This window comes from Mauremys mutica, chromosome 20 (genome assembly GCF_020497125.1).
Source record: "Mauremys mutica isolate MM-2020 ecotype Southern chromosome 20, ASM2049712v1, whole genome shotgun sequence".
Classification (NCBI taxonomy): domain Eukaryota; kingdom Metazoa; phylum Chordata; order Testudines; family Geoemydidae; genus Mauremys; species Mauremys mutica.
In genome coordinates this window covers 14568796-14586737 of record NC_059091.1, presented here as the reverse complement: position 1 = coordinate 14586737, position 17942 = coordinate 14568796, and the positions used below count along the sequence as shown (strand labels likewise).

The following is a 17942-nucleotide window of genomic DNA, read 5'->3' as shown; positions in this document are numbered from 1 at the left end:
AGCTGTGAGTTCCAGTCCTGCTTCTGACATTGACTTGACATGTGACTGTTATTTCCCCAGCTGAACAATGAAGACTCACTTGTCACACCCTCTATATTTTGCATGCATTAAGGACTGTAGTTTAAGTAAGAAGAGAACCATATACATGACCTTTATTTTCAACTCTTCACTTCGGGTGCTAGACAGTAAGTGGGGACAGGGGAAGAAAAACAGTTACTGCAATTCCTTTTTTTAATATGCATGTTCCTTTAGCGCTGGAAAATATAGCTAGGGAAGAGTTATGACACTTATACGTTCAAAATTCTCAGTTACTCATGTATGCATGTGAGATAGGTAAGCAATCCGTTATTACAGCCGGTGGTTTAAACATCACTTAACTTCTCTGCATCTGTTTCACTACATCAAGAGTGGAGAAAATACTGTAGTAGATTACATGCAAGCAACCAGGTGTTAATGGTTCAGTAGTTCTTGAACAATATACAAAATGACAATGTAAATATTTGTCCTCTAAAATAATTTTTAAATACAATTTATAAAATTTTTGTGCTTGGCAAAAAAAAAATCAAAAGTTTATGTTGGAATAACACCTGTAGCTAGGAGAATGATAAATATTAAAATAATAAGTAGAAGGACTCCAATAATTATCATCATTTTGGCATTTTTCCACCACTTCTTCCTGGAAATCCTTGCGGTGTTTTTTTGGAAACACTGAGCCTGGAAACAAAATGACAAATATGAAGTTCATGTTTCAGGAACTGGACTTGTTGAGCATCATCACACAAGATTAAACTGCATGTTAAATGTCTTCAAGAATGTAGAAGATAATTTATACTTATGATGTAAAGTAAATGCTATTTTATGAACTGTGGAGTTTCATCCCAGGAAGACTCTTGGTGGTGGTGAAAAAGTAGTAGGCCTACCAGTATATTTACATTGCTTACAATATGAATGGATATAAACTGTTAATTCAATTGAGTTCATGCTTTTTAGATATGAATCTTATCTGCTATATACTATTTTTAACATGACAGCATGGTTAGTATTCACTTTACTCTTTTACAATCCCCTCCCTCCTTCTACTTATCAGTGCTAGAGATCAGGTAGGGAGAGAATGGGTAATCAAATAAAAATCAAAATCAAGGTTTGAGGCAAAGCTTGGCGGGGGTTCTGTTTCCTCTCCCAATAACTCTGGTCTGGTGCAGCATCAATAAAAAGGTTTAATTTAGAAATGACAGTTGTAGATGCTGATAGAAACAGGTTCCTAGCCTCAGACCATGGCTAGCCAATGTGATAGTGGTGTTTATAAATGGTTAACAGCCAAGCCCTGGAACACTTGATAATCTACTAGAGGATTTTAGGGGTAGAATCCTACAGCACTTCAGAAGCTCCTACAGCAAGCAGTTCTGTTAAGCTCTTATGTTGTTCTCTAATTTGCTCTTGGCTTCTAAATTTTCCATCTTCCTATGTGGGCCTATTTTAGACAGTATTTACATATTAGAGTTTTTAAACCCCTAACTATTTAGTTGTACATATTCAACCTGACTCGAAGATGCAGTAGTTGTTTCAAGCAATTGCATGCTAATACTTTAGTGTAACCACTCTACTCATATAAAGATGCATCAGTGTAGTTGATATTTGTAACATGTTCTTTCCCCTCTATAGTTCCTCCATTAGCAGTAGAGATCAATTTTTGGTGAAGCCCAGTTCCTGCAGGTGGCCCTCTGTTCTGTGTGGCACAGGGGTCCACCTGCATTGATCCAGTTGCAGGATTGGGTCTATAGTTACTAAGGGCTAGAGGGATTTAGGCATCTAAGTCCAAAATTTAGATACTTAAGAGCCCTTTTCAGCTGCTGACTAAGCTGAGAAGCACCTACATTTCTACCACTGTGCATTCACAAACCTGCCTAAGCATTAGCATGATCCTCAAACTAGGCTTGCCCCACCTATCCACCTGCTGGGTCCAATCTACTAATATGCTCAGAAGCCCCACCTCTCTCCTCAGCATTTCCTGTTTCTTCCTTTAGTTGGCTCCCTGCTCAGGGACCAGTGCTGTGCTGGCTTGCATGAATTCCATTCAGAGGTGCCTAACTCTCCCCATGCCTTCTATAGGTAGCCTTATCAGCTACTTGGTATGCTGAGTCTAAGTTTCCTTTGTGGCTCTGATCTAGTGCTAATGGCTAAATCTTCCCACAGGTATGGATATTAGAATGATACATCAATACCTCTGAGATCAGACTCTGGGCTTAGGAACAATAAGTGGAATTTTCAAAAGTTCCACAAGTGCTTAGGCACTTTTGAAAATGCCACACAATTATTCTAATACAAAGACTACTGTGAAGTTGTATAACAAATGCAGAGAAATAAAGGAGTCACCTAAATACATAAGTTGAATGAGAAGTCATGAAATTTACCGCCAATCGGAGAGCTTCTGCTCTGTCACTAAGGTCACTCAGCTTTTCTTCTCTTTGCAAAACCTTATTAACATTTTGCAACATAACATTTTTGACATCATCAGCTTGAATTTGCAGGGTAGAAACTGTAATGTCATCTGACCTCCTATTGTACTCCATCTGCACAGAAGAAAGTAAGGGTTTTTGTTACAGATGCTACTTTACCAACTTTCAGTAATTAAAACAGTTGGAAACACAAAATACAATCTTCAGTTTTGGAGCACTACTCTCTGAGCAGGCTGTTAGCCATATAACTCCAATTAACAGTACTTGTGAAGATTTACCCTACAGTTTTGAAAAACTGAATTAGGGTGGAGCTTCCAAATCTAGTCAATTACACCCTCACTTGTCCCCTTATACAATTATCCAATTGCTTACAGGCTTCCTGCCATGGGAAAAAAAAAAGATACTGTGCTCATGTCCATTTTTGCTTTTTTATGATACAGAACTCCCCCAAACTTTCTTTTGTAAGTTATTGATGGGGAGGGGGGAGGGGGACGGCAGCTCAACCAGGGAAATATCTTAAATGTTCAACTGGCAAACCCCTTTGATTCAAGGTATTAAGTTCACAATATACCTCCTCTATATCTTCTAGCAAGACTAGAGGTGACATTCCTGATGCTTTTAAGAGTAAAAAACAAGCAGAACAACATTCCATGCCCCCCCTTTATAATTAATAACAATAAAAGAGCCTTCAGATCCTTTTTATTTGTCAGAAGAAAGGGGAAAAAAAAGAGACAACCACAGTGTTTAAATATCCTGTGCAGGTCACTTTCAAGAAGAGGGGCTGGTAAAACTTTCAGAAAACTCTTCAGTCTTCTCTGCACTGTAAGTTTTCTTACTAGTTAAAAAAATGTCTAGTATATCTGAATCCTCCTGGATTGCAGAAGCCCGGGGGTCAGTGATTTAACAAAACACCCCCACTCTATGAAATCCACTAGGGCTTCCTTTTGCTATTGCTTTTATGTGATATTCCTCCACCCCCAGCAAATGGAATAACATAGTCCTCAATCAGATATTGATATACTGCTGACTTTTGTTTTCTATTCACACCAGGCTAGATGAATAATAGCCCTTATTAAGAGAGTAAGTAAATGATTAACACCTTTTTAGATAATACACACATCATCTTTACACCAAGAAAGTAATTTCCCTGTAACTGGAATATAGTAGTTCCAAAAGATCCCCACGCAGGGCTCCAAGCTTTATATACATGACTACTTGCAGAATTTTAGCAGCTCCAAATGCTGAACTGTTAAAGCACCGCACCAGCAGCTGGCATACCCCTACTTACTGGCCATTAATCCTTGCCAGTAACTGACTCAGCCATTGGACATTGTTTAAAAAAATATAAAGTAACAAAGACCCATCATGACCCCACCACTATAGGGAAGTTGAGGGGAGGAGCAGGAATTATTTGCTACTTTCCAAGAACAACAATTGCAGCTACATAATTTCCTTTTGATCAAAGGTAAAGCAAAAATGGAATCTTCTGACAATTTCTGCACTCCCTATGTTACCCTTTACATCTACTACTTGCCCCAAAGAAATAAGACATCAGTGTTTTCCAACCCTAAACCTTTAATACCTTCCCTCTTCTCCAGAGAATAAGGAGGCTCAAATAAATACATGTTTGGCAAAGCATTACTTTTAGTTCTATTTTAGCCACCCCGCCCCCTTTACAAAATAAAGTGTCAACAAACCCTTGCCCCTGAGGGAAGGCTTACCCAGAATTCCAGAATCTACCACACCCTGACCACAGAGCTTGGTTGTTTCTCCAGGCCTTGCTGAAAGAATAGGATTTTTTGTTTCTTTCTGCAGTAAGGTAGGAGGATTTTGTGTACCAGTTCATTTCTGTAAGAAAAGCTTGTAGTAGTGAACATTCTGCTAGAGAGCAGTGTTCAGGCAGGGAGCCACCCTGTCTTGTTTTTAGAGGAGACATTTGAGAAGCCATATATTCTAACTGATATTTAATGGATGTTAGTTTGATTCCTATATTACGGTAATTTAATTTTAATCACATGGAAGAAGTAAGCCATTAATGTGACTGTACTACAAGATTTAGCTTTTTTCATCCAACACATTTTAGAATGGGCCTCTTCGCAGTTCAGAGAGAGAGATCCTCTGGATTCAAAATATTCCATGCATAAAATGGTTGCTTTCTCTTTTGGGGTGATATTTGAATGATCATTAAGAACAGCGTGAAGGCTTTTGATTTCTACCATTTGTTTTTTTGTCTCTGGCTTGATAGCTATTCTAAGCAGTATGGAAATTTAGGCCCAAAGCCTGCAAAACATTCTTTATGGGTAGATCCCTGTACTTGTGCAGAGCCAAAGGTTGCCAACCCTCCAGGATTGTCCTGGAGTCTCCAGGAATTAAAGATTAATTAAAATGAAACCTCCAGGAATATGTGGCACCAAAACTGGCAACCCTAGTGGAGCCCCCCACTGATTTCCTAGGGAATCTGTGGAGGAGAAGGAGTTTGATTGCATAGCATTAATTGCAGGATTGGGACCTTGGGCATGTGCTTCACTTTATGCATGTGAGAAGTTGTATTTAAATCAACAGGGCTACTGATGCTTTTAAAGTTAGGCATGTGCATAACTGCAGGATTGTGACACTATAACTTTGACCACTAGAGGGCTCCCAATGATTTTTCCAGTAATGCAATAAACATACTGATAGATGGCAATATAAGTTGTGATGGCATTAAAACTAACGTGTTCCCTACTTCATACCAACCTATATTTGCATGCCAAAGTTCTCAGAATGTCAGCCTATTCTGCATGCTTGCATGCAGTATTAGTTTTGAATAAAAAAATGTAAATCCTGTTGTTAATCAGCAGGGTTTTTGAATGATGAAAATAATGGGCTAGATTGTCCTGTCTGCTTCCTAGAATGGAGGGGACCTAGGTCCAGTGCATGTTGCATATGGAAGAGGGGATGGAAAGCCCTTTCTCCTCTATCTGTGTGGAAATCACTCAATGGGCTTATGGGAAGGTTATGAGGTGGTTAAGATACCATCTATAACATTTCTTCCCCCAACTTTGTGTAAACTAATGCTGATCTCATCACTGTCATGTGTAGCGCCCCATCCCCATTTATATATTACACTTACAGTGCAGTCTAACTGAGGATTTCAAAGTGCTTTTGGAAATGGAGGCAGGTAGGAAGCCTTGCTGCCATGAATCTAGGGGCTAAGGCCAAGAAGCAATGCACAAATCTTAAGGACCTCTGTAAAGAACATGGGGAATCCATAGGTTTGAAAGGCCCCCCAAGTAATGGAATGCTAATGAGGAAATTCTGAGGAATTTAAAGTCCTCTTCTAGTTTTTACCTGCAGAGATGACAAGCTGGTCCACAATGTTGAAAATTTGATCAATTTGACACAGAATAAAATATGAGACTTTGTAACAACAGTATAAACTCCACACTGTATCTTCATGCATACAGGTACTAACAAAATCATTTCATCAAGTACATTTAGGAACTGTACAGTACTCGATAAACTCTCTCTATATTTAGAAAACTCTAACAAATGAATAGGAGTTTCTTGGGGGCAGAAGCGCAATTTCCAAAATGCTACCTGAACAATACAGTAGGAGGGAATCTATTTCTAAGCATGCTAGGTACAATTAATCTCCCTTGAAAGTAATAACAGATTCTCAGTTGAGATTAGTGATTAGTGAGATTAGTGATTCTTTCACTAAGGTGTTACTGATCAACCCCCACCCCTCTTGACTGCAGTGCAATGCTGATTTAAAAACCTTTTAATAGTTTCTTGTCCCAATAACTTTTTATTACATTGATCATAGTGTTGAGTCTGAACTTTTTATGAGTTTAAACTTAATCCAGACTTGATGTCTCTATCTGAAACTTTTAATCAAAGTTCTGACCTGTGAACTACTCATGACACCTCCCCCTCCCAACAAGTAGCCATCTCCTCCTTTGTCTTTTCTAATTTACATTTTAACCTGTTTTATCCTGTAGAATCTTCATTGATTATGCATGACCATTATGATCTGTTAATCACTTTGTTTACTTCTGTGTATAAACATTGATGCTCACCCCTAATAAACTTGCCACACTTACTCCGAAGCTTTTCTCTTAAGCTAAGGATGGTGTGAGCCCGTTGATCAACGAATTGTTGTCTGGTCTCTGACAGATTTCTGAGCCCTATACCAACTCTGCACAAACTTGGGTGCTGGAGAGGTGAGTAGGACTTGCTTTTTACCTAACAATTTGGGGGCTCGTCCGGGATTCCTTCTGGTGCGGTGCCTCTGTCCAGTGGTCAGACCACTCATATACGAATTGGCAGGCGCCACGGGAGATTTCTCCCAGCCAATTCAATATTGAGGGGTCGTGTACTAGACAGCAGGATAAACGCCAGTTGGAGGGCTCCTGTCAGACACCATGGGTCAAGGGACTAGCGTGCCTCTTGAGAGTCTGCTGGGGATTGTAAATAAGTTATGGAATGAAGGGAAACTCCCAGTACAGACAGGAATGTTTAGGAGGAAGTTGTGCACACTGTGTGTAAGGAATTGGACTGGGTATACCGCGGTATTGGCCGACCCGGAGATGAGGTGGCCTTCGTATGGCTCTTTCGAACAGGCTGCCTTAAGAGGAGTAAGGAGCCAGATCGAAAAAGACCATCCGGGACAGTTATGTTACTGGTTTTATTGGGACACAGCAGCAGAGCTGTGGAAATCTTTAAAAATTATGGCAGTCAGGTATTCTCCCGAGAGTGAACCCCCTCCATGTTATTTCGATGAAGGGTGTAAACCACGGCGTGTTTTAACTCGTCAGTTGGTCCCCACTGCACCTGCCCCTATTCCTCCGCAAGGGGACTCTCTCCAGAGCGCAGAGGGGAATCTGCAGGACTCCAAATTGGAATCTCTGCAGAGGGATAAGGAGGAATTGGAGGGGCACACCTCGGAAGGAGTTTTGCATGGGAGAAAGAAAGGGAAAGTAGTAAAAAGAAAGAGAAAAAGGAAGAATATAAGTTGATGGCTTTAGCTTTTCGCGGTGGTATTCGAGGCAGAAGCCGTGGCCGTGGCAGGGAATTTCAGGGTGCTCGGGGAAGAGGGTCCTGGCAACCCCAGCCATCAGGAAATTGTTTTCAGTGCGGACAGCCCGGTCACTTTAAACGTGAATGCCCCTGGGGACGCCCAGAGGGTCCGGTCGCATCCGCAGATACTTACACCAGGGACAAATACACCCCTGCACCACCAGCCCAGCCCGTTCCTCAGGCCTGGATCAACTACGGGCAACAGCAGCAGCTGCAGCAAACTCAGCCTTCTCAATGACGGTACCCCGGGGGCGAAGGCAAACAATGTGATGGTCTTATTTCCTTAATGTCTTTAGCCGGCTCTTTCCTCACTTTCTCCCCTCCCAGCAAAGAGCCTCATCTAACCCTTTCAGTCCAGGGACTGCCTGTCTGTTTCCTCATTGATACTGGAGCTACTTTCTCTCTTTTAAATCATGCCCCCTCTCCCTGGCTATCCTCTGAGGTTAAAACTGCAACTGGGGTGGAAGGCAACCCACAGTCTCTGGGACTCACTTTGCCTCTAAATGTTATTTATGCTGATAAATGTTTTTCTCACCGTTTTCTTTTTTCCCCAGCTTGTCCGATCCCTTTGATGGGCCGGGATTTACTCTGTAAGCTTGAGGCTACTTTAACCTGCACTCCTGAAGGGGTAGGATTATTGATGACAGTGTTAGGAGATTCGGCCCTAACTCAGGGTAATTGGGAAACCCCCCCCCCCCCCCTCTCCCCTGACCTCACTGACTTGCCTTCAACCCTCTGGGGAATTTCTGACACTGATGTTGGCCTGCTCCTTTCGGCAGAGCCAGTAAGGATTCAAGTGAAGCCCTCCTTAGCCCCCCCGTCAGTTCCCCAATACCCCCTGTCGCTGGAAGCCCGGGAGGGCATCCGCCCCATTGTCGAGGGATTCATTGCACAAAAGCTAGTCCGCCCTCAGAGCACTCCCTGTAATACCCCTATACTGCCTGTCAAAAAGCCTCCTAAAAAGGACGGAGACCCTATTCGTTGGCGCTTTGTACAGGATCTACGGGTTATTAATCAGTATGTGGTCCCTCTTCATGCAGTAGTTCCTGATCCAGCTACTATCATCAGCCAAATCCCCTGGGATGCTGAGTGGTTCACTGTTATTGACTTAAAATCAGCCTTTTTCAGCATTCCTGTGCACCCAGACTCTCAATATCTCTTTGGTTTCACCTGGGAGGGACAAAGTTATGTCTGGCAACGACTTCCTCAAGGCTACAGAGACAGCCCCACAATTTTCAGCCAATGCCTCCGCCACGACTTGGAAGGCTTCACCAGTCCGCAGGGATCCACGTTAGTCCTATACGTAGATGACATCCTACTAGGTAACCGCGAAGAAGCCGCCCTCCGCATCGATGGTAAGGCACTTTTATTATACCTACACACCAGAGGCCACAAGGTAGACCCTAACAAGATTCAGTGGGTCTCACAGAAGGTCCGATATCTGGGCTTCCTGTTAACCCCAGAGGGGAGACAAATGAACCCAGTCCGCATAAAGACTATCCAAAACTGCCCTCTGCCAAACACCAAGAAACAACTTCAAGGTTTCTTAGGATTAATTGGCTTCTGTCGCCCTTGGTTGCCGTCCTGCGGGGAGTTGAGCAAACCGCTCCACCGACTCACTGCTAACCTTGCTCCTGACCCTTTGCAGTGGTCCCCAGACACGATTCAAGCCTTTCAGTTACTCAAGGACAGTGTGGCCTCCTCCATGTCTCTCCACCCCCCCAATTACAGCAAACCCTTTCACCTTTTTGTCCACGAGAGGGGCGGAATTGCTAGTGGCGTCCTTACCCAGCTGAGCTGGCCCCACCATTTTCCGCTTGCTTTTTACTCCCAGCAGATCGACCCTGTCGCTCAGGGAACCCCATCCTGCACCCGGACTCTGGCAGCAGCTGCCCTGCTGATCACAAAGGCAAAGAGCCTGACCCTGGGTCATTTTACCACGGTCTGGACCTCTCATGCCTTGTCAGCCCTTCTGCGTAGGGGCACGACCCAAGTCTTTTCGGCCCATCGTCAGCAGCAGCTAGAGGCCGAACTCCTAGAAGACACTAACCTAATTTTTGAAAGATGTGGGTCCCTTAATCCAGCTACCTTGCTTTCTGACCTGCCAGTCCTCCAGGATCAGCACAACTGTGTGGAAGTAGTTCATAGCATCTTACAGATAAAGAACAAGCTGTTTGACGTGCCACTGGACAACCCTGATTGCATCCTCTTCTCGGACGGAAGCTCCTTCTATGTTAATGGTTATGCAGTCACCTCTGAATGGGACATTCAAGAGGCCGCCTCACTGCCAGGCAACTGGGGAGCCCAAGCCGCCGAACTCTATGCCCTGGCCTGAGCTTGCCAGTTGGCCGCTGGTAAGACCGTTACCATTTTTACTGATAGCAAGTATGCTTTTACCCTGTACTGGTACCCGCTGCTGAACTACAGTCATGGGAAAGCCTCGGAGCCACTCTGGTCAAAGGGACCTGGCTTATGCCGGATGGCCGAGCCTGCCTCCCTCGCTCCACATACCCCGTGGCAGTTCGCTGGCACCATGATAAGGGGGGTCACTACGGCACGCACGCCCTTGTGAACACCATCGCTCGCTTTTGGTATGCTCCAGGCATTCAACCCTACTGCCTGTCAATAGTGAAAGCATGCAGCACATGTCAGCGAAATGGACCTGCTCCGCCTCTTAACAAAATTAAGGGTGGAAGACCGCCGCCTGCTGTTCCATTTCAACATCTTCAAATTAACTTTGCAGATATGCCAAAGGCTTTTGGGAAAAAGCACCTCCTTGTTTTGGTTTGCCCTCTGACTTCATGGGTCGAAACTTTTCCTACTGCTAATTGTACTGCTGCCACAGTGGCGAAGATCCTCCTTAAAGACATTGTACCCCGTTTTGGCATCCCTCTCATACTTGATTCAGATCGCGGACCCCACTTTACTGGTAATGTCCTTGGCCGTTTAGAACAAGGACTGGGCATTTCACACTCCTTTCATACACCCTACCACCCCCAGTCTAGCGGGAAAGTTGAACGTATGAATAGGGAGCTTAAGCTTACATTGGCTAAATACTGTCAGGAAACAGGGTTAAAGTGGCCTCAGGTACTTCCCTTGGTCCTGTTTCACCTTCGTACTCGCCCAACCCGTGTATTGGGATTATCCCCCTTTGAACTGCTCTATGGACACCCCCCTTTCAAAGGCGGGGCGCTACCACGTGCTGATGTTTCACTATTGGGAGGGGATCATATGACCGCGTGCCAGTTTCTCTCCCTACAGGCTCGCCTCCGTACCCTTTGGAAAGCCTCGCAGTTTTCCCAGACCGTGCCGCTGGAAGAACAGATCCACCCGTTCCAACCAGGGGACTTCGTCTGGGCCAAAAAGTTTGTTCGTGCCGACGCCCTCCAGCCGAGGTTTACTGGACCCCACCAGGTTCTTTTAACAACCCAGACTGCAGTGTTCCTGGAAGGACGCAAATCCTGGATCCACCACTCCCACGTCAAGCCAGCCGTAGTGGACCACAGTGACGGACCAGCAGCCCTTGCCACCACTGAGGACACTGCCTCTGACCAGTGGACCAGCTTACCTCTTTCAGACATCAGACTTAAATTGACTCGAAAAAAATAAGAGGACCTTTTATTCTGACAACTGTATGTTTTTTATTATGCCTCTTTAGTTTATTTTCTGCTTATGAAGAATGCTGTGTTTTTGTAAATGACACCTACCCTGACACTTTTCAACGTACCAAACATCTAAGGGAAATGGCTAAGAACTACTCCTCTGGCCAGCCACCTTATGATTGGTGGGGAGCCTTATGGAATTGGCTGCCTGGATTTGGGTGGATTAAAACCTCTTGGTGGGTATTGTTGGGGCCATAGTAATCCTTATAATACTGTGTTGCTGTATCCAGTGTGTCCCCTCCCTCATAAACTCATGTGGGTCAGTTTATTCTTTTCCTACTTCAGCCAAAGGCCTTACTCTCTTCGAGTTGGCCCAGGCTGAAATTGCCAAGCGGCCCTTGGCTCCTTAAAATGGGGTGTAGCGTTTGGTAAATAGTTATCCCAAAGCTACAAATGGAGGAATGTTGAGTCTGAACTTTTTATGAGTTTAAACTTAATCCAGACTTGATGTCTCTATCTGAAACTTTTAATCAAAGTTCTGACCTGTGAACTACTCATGACACCTCCCCCTCCCAACAAGTAGCCATCTCCTCCTTTGTCTTTTCTAATTTACATTTTAACCTGTTTTATCCTGTAGAATCTTCATTGATTATGCATGACCATTATGATCTGTTAATCACTTTGTTTACTTCTGTGTATAAACATTGATGCTCACCCCTAATAAACTTGCCACACTTACTCCGAAGCTTTTCTCTTAAGCTAAGGATGGTGTGAGCCCGTTGATCAACGAATTGTTGTCTGGTCTCTGACAGATTTCTGAGCCCTATACCAACTCCGCACAAACTCGGGTGCTGGAGAGGTGAGTAGGACTTGCTTTTTACCTAACAATAGGGTAATTCTGTTTTACTCAAAACACACCTAAAAGATCAAAGGTTACATTTTAAATACTTACCATGCACACATCTCTCCCTCTCTCTTCATCTGCTCTTTGTAAGATGTGTGTGTGTGATCAGATGATGCAGGGGAAAAGGACTGTTTAAAGTTCTAGTTAAATATTAACTAGATTTTCTAGACAAGAAATAATATATATATATATATATAAGCACAATAACTTGCTGTTCTGGCAAAGAAAGACAATAATTCTTTTATTGAGAGATCAGATCCCTAAATAAATGTTTGTGAATTTCTTTTTTCCCTTGCATGTGCTCTGCCAAGGTAGACTACAAAAGGTCCTTTCTCTAACATTGTGTAGCAACCATAGACATAAACTTGATTTTAAAATTTTGAGAATTACCTACCCAGCACCTGTTGAAAATCTGCGTTGAATTCAAAAGGATGAGCAAAGGTCACTTGCGATATCAAGGGGCTACCAATGAAAGCTTTGCAAATCTGGAGAAATGAATGAAGGAATTATCTTGACATAGCTAAAATAAAATGTGTCACACTAACTTCTTAAATTCAGGCTAATATCTGTTATGATATCCTAAAAATGTAAACAGCCAACATGACCCATATATGCAACCTTGCCTAATGTTCTTTGACTATGCTGCACAAATGCATGGATGTGTGTAGCCACAAAATTTCTGCAGAAGCTTAAAGACATCAGTCTGTAGAAAACATCTAATATTTAGTATCTACAATACAATTGGTACTCCTTACAGGCTATACAACTGTCACTTATATGGATGCATTGCTAAGGTGAACCCATTTACTGCACTTAAAAACACAAAGCTGAAGGTAAGGGAAGAGTAGCCATGTAATGCCCTGGTGACAGACAAGGTGTAGAAACCTAAACAGAACACAATAAAATAGGTATGAGAAGGAGCGGGAAAGCAGACTGAAATTTGTCCTTATCCTTCATACCAGAAGATAGCATGGCAGGGTGGAGAGGAGAGAGAAAAAAGAGTTGAAGGTCATATAGGAAAGCAGTAATTGTAGGAGAACAGACCAAATTAGCTTTACTTTTTTGACGAGAACATTACTTTCTTTTCATTCTAGGCCTGCCAGTAAGTGCTGGCAAGCTGAAAACAGTGACATTTCAATAAGGCAAAATACAACATACAGTGCATAGGACCAACTGAATACATGCTAGGGTGCCTTTCAGTGTTACAAATGCACTGGTACATTTCTTGTGTTGCCATAGTGGTAATTAAAATTCTCCTGTCCCATATGGCTAAATCTCCCTTTACACCTAGCACACCAGCATTACCCATACCCTTTTTTGGTTAGAAGGCATGGACAGGCATTTCCTGTGATGATGGTATCACGAGAGGAAAAAGAGACTCTTTTAAACCTAAAGTTGGTACTGCACCTAATAGTATTTCTATAACACAAGCAAGGCCTTTGAAGCACAGGAGAAGGGATGTTAAACAAATGCATTACATGAAGCAATACTCCTAGGGTGACCAGACAGCAAATGTGAAAAATGGGGACAGGGGGTAATAGGAGCCTATATAAGAAAAAGACCCCAAATCTGGTACTGTCCCTATACAATCGGGACATCTGCTCACCCTAAATACTTCATTTTATAATGCTGAAGAAGGCTGACATGCATTGATCTTACAGTGCATGTAATTAATCAATGTAGACCAAAGGGCAAGAATGGAACATTGCAAAACATCAGTAAGTCAATGGCTTTGATTAAACTTGCATCAACTTATTCTGAAAAGAAATTTTTCTTACCTCTTTAAGAAAGGCAAATGGTCCTGTGCTGTCTAAGGTGTTGTTTGTAGCACATAGGTACGTAATTCCATTAACTAGCAGAGCATGGTACACAAAGCTTAGAAAAAGATATATTAATAGAGTGGGTATTTATTATTTAAACTTCTAACTTGGTTCACGTGGGTCATAAACTAATGAATCAAAATCAGTGAAAGAAAAGGAATGTAATAAAACATTTACAGTCAGCATCGCTGAACTGAACAATAAAACCAGTGAACAATACGCTGTTCCAAAGCAAAACCATTAAGACTTGAATAAACTCTACAATATTACAAAAGTGCTTCTGGATGACTTAGTATTTTACATACAGTAGAAACTCCTTTATATCCCACTTGAGATGGAGTTTTAATAATTACATATAAAAGAAAACCAAATTTTAAGTGGATTTGTGTAAATTTAGTGCAGAGGAAAGTGAAGAGCTAATAGATACAGCTAAAGGCAGCATAGGACAGGTAGGTGCCGAAGAAGCTCACTCAGTGTATCTCCCTGCAGATTACAAAACCTCTCATTTCACATCTAGCCAGGGCCGCCCAGAGGATCCAGGGGGCCTGGGGCAAAGCAATTTTGGGGGCCCCGTCCATAAAAAAAAGTTGCAATACTATAGAATACTATATTCTCGTGGGGGCCCCTGCGGGGCCCAGGGCTGGAGCAAATTGCCCCACTTGGCCCCTCCCGGCAGCCCTGCATCTAGCTCCCTCTTAAGCAGAGACTGCTAATCACATGAAGTGTATGTGGCTTTGTAATGACTCCATTAGGGTAATTATAAAATGAGTTGCATGAAATGAGACCAGAATCTTTTTTTTTAAACTTAAGTGGGAAGATTAGACTTGAACCTCTATTATCTAAAATCCTCACTCTGCAGCAGTCAGTTCTACAGCAAAGAATTTGACCTGTTTTAAAAAACCCAAGTTGCAACCAAGGCTTTACCTTCCAATGTGAGCTGTGGTTTTTTTCAAGCCTTTATGAAGAACTAAATTTACCACTGATGAAGCAGCATCCTAAAATTAAACTACTGAGAATTAGTCTTTTGTTTAGGAGAAATGAATATAATGTTTATAAATATCCGCAATGTTTAGCAGCAGGTTGAAAAAGCACATTTCTGAATGAGAGTTTATACTTAAAATGTATTGTAGATGAATGAAGTTTAATTAAGCATGTTTTTTGCTTCAAAACAAAGATTTGTTTCAATAAAAAAAAGAAAAAATGTTGTTTTGGAGAGGTTTCTGCAGCATATAAGCTTGATGCCTTTGTGCCTACTATAAGGAGGTTGTACATATCACAAAACTACCCCAAAATGAATATTATAAAACTGGATGGATATAGCTATAGCTCCATATCTATATAGTCACAAAGGCATCAAGCTAATACATAGCAGAAACCTTTATAAAATTGGTGTGTGTATGTGTATGTTTTTGTATATTTGCTGAATATTATCAGAACTGCTGAATGAAACAATTGGACTCCAATAACAATGTTTGTGTTTTAAAGCATCATGTTTTAGGATGTGGGAGGAGTCAGCTTGATATTCTAAAATCAAGATTTCATATGATCTGGCATTTCTAGCATAGTGGCTACAGTGGAAAAAAGAGAGAACTGGGGATCCCAAACTGACAGCACAATTAGCAGTGTGATTCCTATTTACTTTGTCTTTGTAAATGAAATATACAAGCTAACTGAAGTTTGCAGCAGAAAGTTCTTTTTTTAGATCCACTTCTTTTTACAGTGCCATAAACTGTAACTGGTTAGGTCATAACAATAATAAGCTGAAAAGTGATTGCTGCATGGTGATCACAAATAAAACAGCACTTCTAGGAAACACTGCAATGTTATTTTTCTTTCAAACTGTTCTACTCCTGATTAATGGCTTATATGTGTAATGTTAGCTCTGGTTTTCGTTAACCATTTAAATAACACTTAGGGGGCAGTTTGTTTTTTTTTAAAGCACAACACTCAAAGTGTGCCAATGGAAGCTGCTGGGTGCTGATTTATTTTTCTTTTTTTTAAATCTGGCCCTAATTGTGCTTGCTGAGCATTTGTAACTCTCAACCCATATCTTAGTTAACTGCCTGATGCAACACTGCTATTTGAATAAAGCAACAATTGCTTGTACCCTCTCAAACATTAAACTCTGATACAAGTAATATTTTTTTAATTTCAAGTTTTCTGACATTCCCTTCTGCTTCTGGATCTGGTGCAATGGGCCTTTACATAATACCAGTCTGATGACATGAACTATCTGCAGCTAGGGAAGCCAGGCAAATATTTTCACTTTGCAGAGCAAACACCAAGTCCTAGACATGGCACGATCCTGCAAGGTGCTGGCGAAGCCTGTTGCACTGGTGCTGTAGTCTGTAAATAGTGATCATGGCCGGGAACCAGGTAAGAAGATGAGGAGTGGTGAGGGAAATGCCTTCCCTGGGACTGGGAGGGACATCCCTGAGCGCTCTGTAGTTTGAGAATTGAGCATTTCATTTGAGTTTCCTGGTGAGAGATTAGTGTGTGTCCCAGTGTGAGTGAGTGAGAGAAATTTGTGTGGGGGTGAGGGGTTTTCTTTGTGCGTGTGAGATTTCTCTGTGTGTGAGAGAAATGTGTGTGAGGGAGGTTTGTCATTTGTGTGTGTGTGTGTGTGGGGGGGAGATTTCTCTGTGTGTGAGAGAAATGTGTGTGAGGGAGGTTTGTCATTTGTGTGTGTGTGTGGGGGGGGAGATTTCTCTGTGTGTGAGAGAAATGTGTGTGAGGGAGGTTTGTCATTTGTGTGTGTGTGTGTGGGGGGGGAGATTTCTCCGTGTGTGAGAGAAATGTGTGTGAGGGAGGTTTGTCATTTGTGTGTGTGTGTGGGTGGAGATTTCTCCGTGTGTGAGAGAAATGTGTGTGAGGGAGGTTTGTCATTTGTGTGTGTGTGTGGGGGGAGATTTCTCTGTGTGTGAGAGAAATGTATGTGAGGGAGGTTTGTCATTTGTGTGTGTGTGGGGGGGGGGGAGATTTCTCCGTGTGTGAGAGAAATGTGTGTGAGGGAGGTTTGTCATTTGTGTGTGTGTGTGGGTGGAGATTTCTCCGTGTGTGAGAGAAATGTGTGTGAGGGAGGTTTGTCATTTGTGTGTGTGTGGGGGGGGAGATTTCTCTGTGTGTGAGAGAAATGTATGTGAGGGAGGTTTGTCATTTGTGTGTGTGTGTGTGTGGGGGGAGATTTCTCCGTGTGTGAGAGAAATGTGTGTGAGGGAGGTTTGTCATTTGTGTGTGTGTGTGTGTGGAGATTTCTCCGTGTGTTTGAGAAATGTGTGTGAGGGAGGTTTGTCATTTGTGTGTGTGTGTGGGGGGAGATTTCTCTGTGTGTGAGAGAAATGTATGTGAGGGAGGTTTGTCATTTGTGTGTGTGTGGGGGGGGGAGATTTCTCTGTGTGTGAGAGAAATGTGTGTGAGGGAGGTTTGTCTGTTGTGTGTGAGAGAGATTTGTGTGGGGGGGGAGGTTTCTGGGGGTGGGGGCGTTCTCCCGCTGGGTATGAGAGATTGTGTGTGTGTGTGAGAGAGAAATTGTGTGTGGGGGGGTGCCTTTCCCCCTCCCCATTATGAATCCCCCCGGGCCCGGGTGATCGCTCCCTTACAGAAGCCAAGCCGCAGAGCAGCCGCGCGGGGGCCAGGCCCCGGGTCAGCGCGGCCCCCAAAGCGGCTGGTGCGCTGTTTCCGCGGGAGGGGGGGGGGCCTGTACCCGGAAGCAGCCCCCCCGCAGGCTGAGCTCGGCGAGCACGGTGCGGCCGTTGGCGATGCAGCTGTAGCTGAGCCTGGTCACAGCGCCGAGCCCGCCCCGCCCCAGCTCCGCGCGCCGGGTCTGGCCGTTTAGAACCTCCGGGGGACGGGGGGGGGGATAGAATGTCCCTGACCTGCCGGGGGGGGGGGGGAACACAGGAGGGGAGGGATGTGGGGAGAGGGATGTTGGGAGGGGAAGGAGGAGGGGAGGGATGTGCAGGAGGTGGTGGTGGGGATTTTGAGGGGGGGAAGGAGGAGGGAAGGGATGTGGGGGGGAGGAGGTGGTGGGAGGGATTTTTGGGGGGAAAGGGATGTGCAGGAGGTGGTGGGGGGGAGGAGGAAGGGATGTGGGTGGGGG

The 17942-nt window shown here is 43.5% G+C and overlaps 2 long non-coding RNA genes across 5 annotated transcripts; both read right to left on the bottom strand.

Moving 5' to 3' along the window:
- Positions 1-126: 126 nt before the first annotated feature.
- On the bottom strand, positions 127-12412 carry LOC123354066. Of its 3 annotated transcripts, none has more exons than XR_006574610.1 (3): positions 12072-12412; positions 2412-2570; positions 127-714 (listed from the first exon to the last, which is right to left on the bottom strand). It is a non-coding gene; the product is annotated as an uncharacterized LOC123354066 (long non-coding RNA). The 3 variants fall into 3 exon arrangements; XR_006574609.1 differs by lacking the exon at positions 12072-12412 and adding an exon at positions 4178-6369; XR_006574611.1 differs by lacking the exon at positions 12072-12412 and adding an exon at positions 3223-3610.
- On the bottom strand, positions 12410-17668 carry LOC123354067. Of its 2 annotated transcripts, none has more exons than XR_006574613.1 (3): positions 17547-17668; positions 13802-13898; positions 12410-12508 (listed from the first exon to the last, which is right to left on the bottom strand). It is a non-coding gene; the product is annotated as an uncharacterized LOC123354067 (long non-coding RNA). The 2 variants fall into 2 exon arrangements; XR_006574612.1 differs by having other exon boundaries at positions 17443-17559.
- Positions 17669-17942: the final 274 nt, after the last annotated feature.